We start from the raw sequence: 10,652 nt of genomic DNA, 5'->3' as shown, positions 1-10,652 counted from the left end.
AATTTTCCATGTTGTACTGAAAAATGCCTCTAAAAATTGGTTTTCAAAAGTTATAAAAATAACCACCAGTAATGCAAGTCTAAGATAGTAATTCATAATGTTCAGCATTTGTTCTCTCTTTCAAATGAACCCAACATCAAGTAAATTCCCGCATGTTTGTTTTCTTTTGTCTTTATTTTATTGGTAACAGGAACGTACGTTAATGATATATCACTATATTAAGTTCTATCCTGTTACCTTTTTGTCTATCCTGTTACCGATAGCAGTATTGCACCTGCAAATGCTAAATTGCGAAGATTTAGACGTTATCACCTTTAGATGAGTTCAAACAACGAAACATTTCATTATGTGTGCAACTATATGTTATTATAAACTTTTTAAAGACGTTTCTGTCTGCTATTGTCTATCCTGTTACTGTAACCTTGGCAACCATAGTAACAGGATAGACATAACAGGATAGACAAATTTCTTCATTTTTGAATGCTGTTGTGAAATAACTACTCCCTTTGATGAAGTGATAATGTGTTTCTGTTGTGAATTTGGTTTCCAACACGTTATTGCACTTTTTGCAAGTATAATATTGGTGTAATCAATCAATATGTTGGTAACAGCATAGACATGACAAAAAAGTACCCACTATTTTTTTTCACTAAATGTCTTCAAATTTCTTTTCTCTACACTGATATACAAGAAACGTGCTGTGTTAAATGTTTAGGTTACTTTGCGCTTTTGTAATCAACAATGACTAGTTCAATATTCATAGGGAGAAAAATTTAACGGCTGATTTAAGAAGCGGTAACAGGATGGACATGAACTTCATGTACGCTGATTGAATTTAGTTTGTAGAAAAAATGTTACATATAATAATAAAGAAGCTACGATTTTTCGTTAGAATTATTATTGACGTTCTATAAAAGTCCCTTTTGCACATATAAAGGCGATCAGAAAATAGGACAAAAATCATTTGAAATGTGTTACTCGGACACTGTACGCACATTAATTACGCAAAAATCGGACTTAACTATATTTTAATCTTATCAAAATAGATCTAAATCGTGTTTATTATTAACGTTCTGACTCATAAATCCTACAAAATTTCATTTAAACACTTACAACTGCATTTTCCATTAGAAATAAAAATTTTAGCATGGGTGTACTGAAAATTCGACATTTTTTGAAAATGACCCATACCACGTTTTCTTATTTTTACAATGTTGACCTACGTATTTCTCTAATAAACTTCTATGCAACGATTTAATTATAATCGTACAGATGACAAACGAACACAAATGTTACAGAGTGTTCGTTGCAGTTCAACGTTTTCAGATACGAATGCATTATGGGTAATATATTCAAAAGCGAACACCTATAAACGTTGTGATTGGCTAACAACACCATAAACAATGAAAATTAAAGCAAAGACGTGATGTTATTTCATTTAATTTATTTCATAATTTACGGTCCTCTTTTCTTCGAATGTGACCTACCGAATTAGACTTTTCACCGGGTTTGTACCTAAATGAGAAACACGACAGGTGCCACATGTGGAGCACGATCTGCTTAAACTTTCGATGCATCTGAGACCATCCCCGGATTTTGTTTAGGTTTGTGTTGCTCAGTCTTAAGTTTACTATATTATGTATTTAGACATAAGAAGATGTGGTATGAGTGCTAATGAGACAACTCTCCATCCAAGTCACAATGTGTACAAAATAAACCATTATAAATCAAAGTACGGCCTTCAACACGGAGCCTTGGATCACACCGAACAGCAAGCAATAAAAGGTCCCATAATGACTAGTGTGAAACAATTCAAACAGGAAAACCAACGGTCTAATCTATTTAAAAAACCAGAAACGAGAAACACTTATGAACCACATCAACAAACGACAACCACTGAACAACAGGTTCCTATATTGTATACTGTGGTTATCTTTAAGTCGTCTTTCGTTTCTTTCCGTGAAACTACTCCTTTGAACAAGACAATTTGGAGAAGACAAACAAAATGCAACTTTGCTTTACATTTGCACCCCCGCCCCCTGGTAGATATGATCCACAGTTAAAAATTGAGTCACTAATGTTTATGTCTTTATGAAGTCTTAAAGATCGCTCCAATTTATCAAAAACCTTTAGCAGAAACTCGGGTTTAAGATGCATTTTATTTATCGGACTCACTTGTAGATCGACCAAAGGCGATTCATATATGAGGCCAAAACAATAATACATGTGTTTCCGCTAACCCTACCTACCATAATTTGTAGTGCCTACCCTAACACTTTTTATGCCATTTTTGGAACAAGCACTGTTTAAGTCAGACTGATTCCCTTGTAGTAACCAGCCTAAAAATGTTTGTAAAATAAAATGATATTACCTACTACCTACCCTATTTTTTCAGCACCGTGAGCGGAAACACATGTATTATTTTTTTTGGCCTGAAGAAAACATTTTTCATATTTTACATCTCATTTAATTTAAAACAAGAAATGATTGTAACAGGATGCTGTTACGAAGTCTCCCAAACGAAGCTCCTATAATTCGTAATTCTAAGAGTCACCTGACATTGGGCAAAGTTCAGTGCAAATTGGTTTGGTCCAGTAAAGTTATATGCATTAATGATGCCTGGGTACTAACCCTGTATATCATTCAAATCATCTTGGCATGACAAACCAGAATAAATATGGTTTCGGGATGGGGATCTCGATCATTTACAAGATATTAGAATATTGGGGGTGGGGGAACCTCTGGGGACTGACCCTGTACATCATTCAAATCTTCGAGACATGACAAACAGGAATATATATGGTTTAGGGGTGGGGATATCGATCATTAACAAGATATAAGAACATTGGGGGGTGGGGGGAACCCCTGGGGACGGACCCTATATGTCATTCAAATGTATAAGACATGACGAACGGGAATATATGGTTTAGGGGTGGGGATCTCAACCATTTACAAGATATTAGAACATTGTGGGTGGGGGAACCCCTGGGGACGGACCCCATATGTCATTCAAATGTTCGAGACATGACGAACAGGAATATATATGGTTTAGGGTGGGGATCTCGACCATTAACAAGATATTAGAACTTTCTCAAATGACAGGGGGTCGGGATGACCCCTGGGGACTAACCCTGTATATCATCAAACCATCTTTGCATGACAAACCAGAATATATATGGTTTAGGGGTGGGGATCTTGACCATTTACAAGATACTAGAACTTTCTTAAATTGCAGGGGGTGGGGGCGATCCCACGGGACTAACCTTGTATATCATTCAAACCATCTTTGCATGACAAACCAGAATATATATGGTTTAGGGGTGGGGATCTTGACCACTTACAAGATATTAGGACTTTCTTAAATGGCAGGGGGTGGGGTGACCCCTGGGGACTAACCCTGTATTTCATTTGAAGTGCTTTATTGAACGATTCCATACCAAGGTGCACAACTTTACATGGGGGTCCTCATTATAGTAAAGTTCCATCAACATTGGTCCATTAAAATCCGAGAAACACGACGGACAAAATGTGTGGAAGAAAAATAAGAAAAAAAAAAAAACGTAGAATAACAATATGTCACCCCAACTCCGTTGAGGGTGCCATAATAATAATAATAAGAACTGAGCAAAACCAATAATTCTTCTGGGAGACTTAATTATAGCAGATGCAACACAAAGATGAATTGTAATGGCGGTGGATAAATAGAGAGATATTTGATCAATTTAAAAAAAAAAAGTGTGTAAGAAGATTAACTGAAATTGTAAAATCTTAAAAAGTTTGTTGGGGAAATTTATGATTTCTATGCCACGTTTGGCCGATCGACATCATGTAAAGGGTTATTCTTACGGTTGACCATAGAATATCCTATCGCCATACTAACGAAGAATGTCTTTGTTTCGAAAGAATGTTAACAATTACTTTTAAGACACTTATCGTATTGCACTAGATTGCGTGTTCCGCGCAATTTATGACGTTACTTCAAGAATTCTACTTTGAAATATATTGAACAAAACCCGTCAATGATGAAATCTTCTGCTGTACAGTCTATTTAATTATTGTGAATTTTATGTAAGGGGACGACCATTAGTTTTTTTCTGAGGTGGCAGGTGGATTTTTTGCAGACAGCATTTCCATTTTTCAAGTTACTACATGTAGGTCTGTTATTTATTTCGCGCAACACTGTAGCGCGAAAATCTATTTTCACTTTTGGACACACTTGTTTCCGACATTTTGTAGGACAGAATATTTTTTCCATTCTGTCTTTGACAAGATATTTTTTTCGGTTCTTACCAGGCTAGAATATTCATTTTCAAAATCCTCCTGCCCCCATCCCCTTCACAGAATATCAAGTGATTGCTCTCCAATATATCTTTTTGTTTTCATGAATAATGCCATTACTAGTAAAAGTCAAAAAGTAAAATGCTAGCCTTACAAATCAATTCTTCAAGACAGCTTTCTCTGTTTTTTAATAATTTATTTTGTAATCTATGGTTCATCAACATTGTTTTGGTTGTAAAAATCAACCCATAAACACACGCTGTTATCGGATATAGATGTTGACTGGGAATACGTCTTTTCGATCTCTCCTTTCCTATATCCATGGTTGATGCAACCGTCACCAGATTCAAAACGACGGTAATTTCCATATTTTCTCCTACGAGGACAGCTTAGGGTTACCTTACGTTGCCACAATGGTTGAACAGGCCTAAATGTATCCACGATGTTGTATTCAAACATACTTGGAATTCCCATCAAGTCCCGGAATGCATTTATCTTCAAAGAATCATACATTAATATGAAAAATAAATCTGTATTTTTTCTTAGTATCCGATTTCATTTGTTTTATAATTGCAGTTTTAAATACTTGGCATTTTTCTGGTTCTAGTATCAATCAAGATATCTTATTTATAAGATTTTAATTAGATATCGAGCAAGATCTGATAGGACGTATCTCTTCCTTTCTATGAGGGTCTGAATGGTGTTTAAAGAATAGAGAATAATGATCCAATACTATAGAAAATTGGACAACAACAAAATAAAGAATAGAGAATAATGGGGTGCTGAAATATATAAAGAATAGAGAATAATTTGCAAAATCTATAAAGAATAGAGAAAAATGCATGGCTTCAAAAGTTAAAGAATTATTTTAAATACATAATTGATGGTCCCATCAAAACCCTCTTTTATGCATAGATACTTACTTTTTTCAGTTTTAACTGAAAAATGCTAATGACTCAGCAAATTCTGAGTATTGTTCTTTATTGATTTTTTTTTCACTAAAAAGCAGTCTATCATATACAGAAGCTGAACAGATGGGCCAATTGGCACTTTAATGGGACTTAATGAGAGCAAGAAATATTCTTTAATCTTTTCTTTTATAGTAATTGAAGTAGTTAAATAATTTTGTTATAAAAAATATATATATATATTATTTACCTGGTATTCTGACATACAAATGCTTTGTTCAAACACAGTCCATATAATATCCTCTGTACATGGTGGTGTTGTAAAACTCCCACAATATCGGTACCAACAGGTGGTTGTTTCCGGGAACAGATCTAGGACTGGAAATTTGTCAAGAACTATCTTACTACCTGTAAATTAGATTATTGTAAAATACTTCATAGAAGGAACTCTGTTAATGGTATTTTTGTATTGCCTAATTATCGGCAAAAAATGTGTTTGTCAAAGCTGATTATTGTATCTATGGGGTTCAAATCAACATATCATTGACGGGCTAATGTTGGCCTATGGTCATGTTGGTAAGGTTGGCTGCATGGCTGTTGACCATATTTTAATATATTTTGATACTGTTTCAAATTATGCATGCTGTCGCCCCATCCAACCAACTACGCCCGCTTAAGCCTGTGTCTGCGTTCGCAACCATTCCCCCCCCCCCCCCCAAATTATTAACATGCAGCCAGAAATAACATGGTTCAGTGGTTTAATTAAAGATTCAAAATTAATTAATTATACTCCTTTCAATACAGGGTAGAAATAATCACCAAACTCACCAAAGATTTACATTTCATTTCATTTTCATGGTTGAAGGCTGGGGAATAGAGAATATGGTCACCTGAACTTCTCCCATGCATCAATTAAAAAACCATACCAGAGGCATACTATTGCCAGTTCATGGGTTTATTATATATAAATGTGCAGTCACGTCTTATAGGAATCAGAGCATATGTGAGGGCCTAGATGGCAGGTCTTAATTTCTGTATTCTTTTTTTTTTTTATATATATGCTTATTAATCTATTCTATTCTATGCGACCCATTATTCTCTAAAACTTTATTTTTTTTGTAATTTTTTACACCATTCTATATTTTTTGGTTTATTGTTCTCTGTCATAAAGATCTGTAAATCCAGTCCAGATCCTCTTGTATTGAGAGTGTCACGATCTCTGCATTCGAGGATATCACAATAATGGGATACGTATGCAATATCTCAAAAACTCTTCCATTAATCTCATGTATGACATTTGCATACCCCCTGCCTCCACCAACCCAACCCATGAGATTCCCACCCCACAGGCAAAGTCAGCTCTTTGGACTTTAGAACTGTCGTAAGCTTAAATAAGGAGAATAATTCAGCCTCTGATCAGCCTCCATGCAAACACTTGAAGCGTCATAACTTATTTCCGTTACACCTCAAGTGTGGATACACCCGAAGGATACAGCGGCCAATTAGAACATAAGGCAGGGTAGATAATAAACTAACTGTTTATATAACATGTTTCAAACATAATAAAATACACATCAAGCGTATAATCTAAGTAAATACCGACACAGCAGACCAAAGCCAATTAACTAATAAAACCTCAATGCGTTGACCTTAATAGACCAATTGATAAGAGAATTACTTGCGTGAACAATGATTAGAGATATACAACTAAATATAAATAAACCTTGACCGCAGATAATTGATAGCTATTAACGACCACTCTTATAAGAACGATCACAGACACTATACCATAATTACAAAAGTAGTTATTGTTGATATAAAGCCTGTAAACGTCCAGCAGGAAGTATTTCAGATACCCAGTCTGATATTGTTGAAGTACTCAAAAAATATAAACATGATAAAATAATTATTTTTATTATGCAAATATTTGGGTTTAAGGGCAACACGTTATGTTACAGAAAACTTCCTTGGCGTCATTGAATAAAAAGCGATGAATGTAAACTAACTGACGCCAACATTATACTTAACTATCCGAGCAGTGTGCGCGGCACACTGTGTGAATGCTTGAGGATATTTTTTTCTCTAGTATCATGTTATTCACTCAGTTCTGTCATATTGTAAATCAAGAACAAAACAAATTACATGCTACCTGCAGTTGACACAAAGCACACAGTATGTACATAAAATGATAGTGTGTTCTCAGATAATTAAGGATAATGTGCCGCTAAAATACCGTGCCTGAGCTAGCCACATATCTTTGACAGAAATGCGTCACCATAGGGGTATTTGCATACACGTGTGTGTACGTCTACCAGTCTACTTGTCTCAGAGTACTTTAGCAAGCCGTTCCCGAGCGGTATATAGCCTTACTTGATTTTCCACGTGGTACCGCATAAGAGTAAATCTTTGTGGGCATAGACCGACGTGAAATAGAGCTGTTGAGCAATCAAGATGAGACTATTCCTCGTTAAGGTACGTAGGCACCCTAACTACTCAGAAAATGTTCATAAATGTCTGGCCTTAACATTTATAATAGTAACATAACGTGAACCATAAAGGCACAACATCTTCGTAAAAATTTCGGCGGTGTTGGGGTGGCTGGAGGGTTGATTGGAATTTTTTGCACTGCTACTGCTACTAACTAATTAATGAAACTGACTGAATAAGCCTGACAAAGATTGAAAATTAACACGTGCACCAAGTTCATGAGACGGTTAAGAAAACATAGCCGTCTCGACCACAGACATCATAAATCTAGTAATAAAATGTGTATCGTCTACCTAAATAAATAATGGATTTTGACGGAAGCCGAGTCAGACAGAACATGAAACACTAATATAAACATCAATTAAAAATTTCTAAATAAATGATTCAGGTTTGGGCAAACTTACCACAGTTTACTACGAAAATATTCAATTACAATTACAACTAAAGCAATACACATGATCATAACAATGTATCACCCCCAGATTTTGGTGGGGTTCGTGTAGCTCAGTCTTTAGTTTTCTATGTTGTGTTTTGTGTACTGTTGATTGTCTGCTGGTCTTTTTTCTTTTTTAGTCATGGCATTGTCAGTTTATTTTCGACTTATGAGTTTGAATGTCCCTTTGATATCTTTCGCCTCTCTTGTATAACAAACGCTAGAGTAAACAAAACTCTGGTTCTCCAAGAAATAACTAAACTATCACTACATAATAAAAACGAAAGGATATGGGGTATCCATCCATGACACAAAATAGGTATGTGCACAGCAAAAAAGAAAACAAGAAAGCAACGGAACAGCGCTTTTATTGCTATTCTTCATCTCAGAGTCACAGTGAGGCCTTCAACACGGAGCAAAAAAAAAAAACAACTCTCACTGCAAGTTTAAGACGGCCTCTACCACCGGTTTGAGCGGAATTCTTTGAAAACTGACGATCATGCCACAACTGTGAAATAAAGAACAAAGCCATGGAGAATATCAACGCGAAATTTTTGAGTTTTATAAAAATTGATAATTACCACGTGGATCACTGTTTACATTTAACTCGGAAGAAATTATTATTCCGAGTATTCTTTATTTTGACATGTTTGATTGGCTAACTTGTTACCTGGATATAGGACGCTCATATATATTTCTTTGTTTCGGGATTCGCGGTACATTTGAAATTTATCGTTGAAATTATTTTCTCTGGCAGAGAAATCAAACATGTACTGTCATAATTTAGCCCGACAATCCTACTGAAGCGTGCAAAAACAATATAAACATTTAGACAACCACGGTCACATCGAGTTACATGTTAGATAACATGACAGGAAAAAACGTATGTAAAAGGCAAATATTTCGGGTAGACGATGTTAGTACACCAGAAACTCGGGCCCCGTCAAAAAGAACATACCGGAAAGTAGTACATATTTAAAACGAAATAGTTTTTAAGCAAAGGTGTCTTTAAAATTGATGATAACTGCCACAAGTCCTAAATTTGAATGAGGAAAATGCGCGGGTGAGAAAGAATTTAATATATTTAATAATTCTCAATTTGATTGATTAATTCAAATTGCAGCAATGATTATTATACAAATAGATTGCCTGGTACGTCAGCAAGAGCCTTATCAGGAAAATCTTATTACCCTGCAAGTAATTGGATAATATGCTGCTTGGATTAAAGATATCGAGAGCGAGGATCAGGTGAAGGTATAGTGGTATGGCGACCATCAAAATATACATGTTTAAGCTTAGATGCTGTATATATCTCATTCAAATAATACAAGTAATAACATATTAAATTTTATTCTGTTTAATTTTTTGAACAAGTGATTCAATCTTATCAAAATCTTTTGCTTTGGTATTCATTCCTGATGTGTGACGAAAAGGTTGTATCTGATTCACTTACCTGGTGAGGGTATGTATGGGAGCATCGACACTATTTTGTCATAATTAGGATTGTGTTTGCCAGGCTGCAACGAGAACCATCTGTCTTTGAATTCATATATATTCACAATGTAAAAACAATTATTAGCAAATGAGATGTTATTTGTATCACATGTATGCTTTTTCTTTGTAGAAATACTGTACTTTTATTTGTGTTGGGCTTAAATCAAATTATATAAGCACCAGAACGTTAATCTGATCACATTCAAAAAACGGCATGTTCTCTGTGCGTTGAAGAACCCTTTCACTAACACTTTGAAAGGATTAAGGATTACCTTGTACAAATAAAATGTCTGCTTCTAGTTATAACACACCCATTTACCCAATGCCAGGCGAAATTTTCCGCAAGTCGCCCCACTAGCAGACGCTTCTTTCTTATTTTTTTTCAATTTTTTCTCGTCTTGTGTTGATTTGCATGTGTATTTTTCTCTTCAGCCAAAAAGTAATTGATAATAAATTCGATTTGTGAAGGATAATTATACCCTACCTTCGTTATAAATGTGGTATTTAAAGGGTCACGTGTCACCTCTTTATGTTATCTGTTTGTTGTTTGTTTTCCGTCTTATTGGTTTATAGCTCATATGTCTTTTTATTCATTTGCTTTAATTTCATGTACACATAACTTTGTGAATTCTGTTTTGATTTTTTTTAGGTAACGAGATGAGTTAAAATGACCTTACATAAATTAGTACTGAAATCACTGCTTGTAATTCTACTGGTCCATCTCCTGTTGTGATAAAATCAAAATGGACCTGAAATACAACATGTACAATGCATAGGTTCAGGTAAAAGTCAACACACCAAGTAAAAGAACATTCACATCTTTAAATGACCTGTACGTTTGTGACCAACATTTGCATAATGTACTAAAAAAAGAATTGGTGAATGTGAATATTTATGAGTCTTGGTTTTTGTTTTGTTTTTGTTTTGTTTTTTAAAGGTGGAGAGGGCTCTCAATTTGTTAAAATTGAGAATGGAAATGGGGAATGTGTCAAAGAGACAACAACCCGACCATAGAACAGACAACAGCAGAAGGTCACCAACAGGTCTTCAAT

Source organism: Mytilus californianus, unplaced genomic scaffold, assembly GCF_021869535.1.
Source record: "Mytilus californianus isolate M0D057914Y unplaced genomic scaffold, xbMytCali1.0.p SCAF_14, whole genome shotgun sequence".
Taxonomy (NCBI): Eukaryota; Metazoa; Mollusca; class Bivalvia; order Mytilida; family Mytilidae; genus Mytilus; species Mytilus californianus.
The sequence above is the reverse complement of the archived record's forward strand: the minus strand, read 5'-3'. Positions refer to the sequence as shown.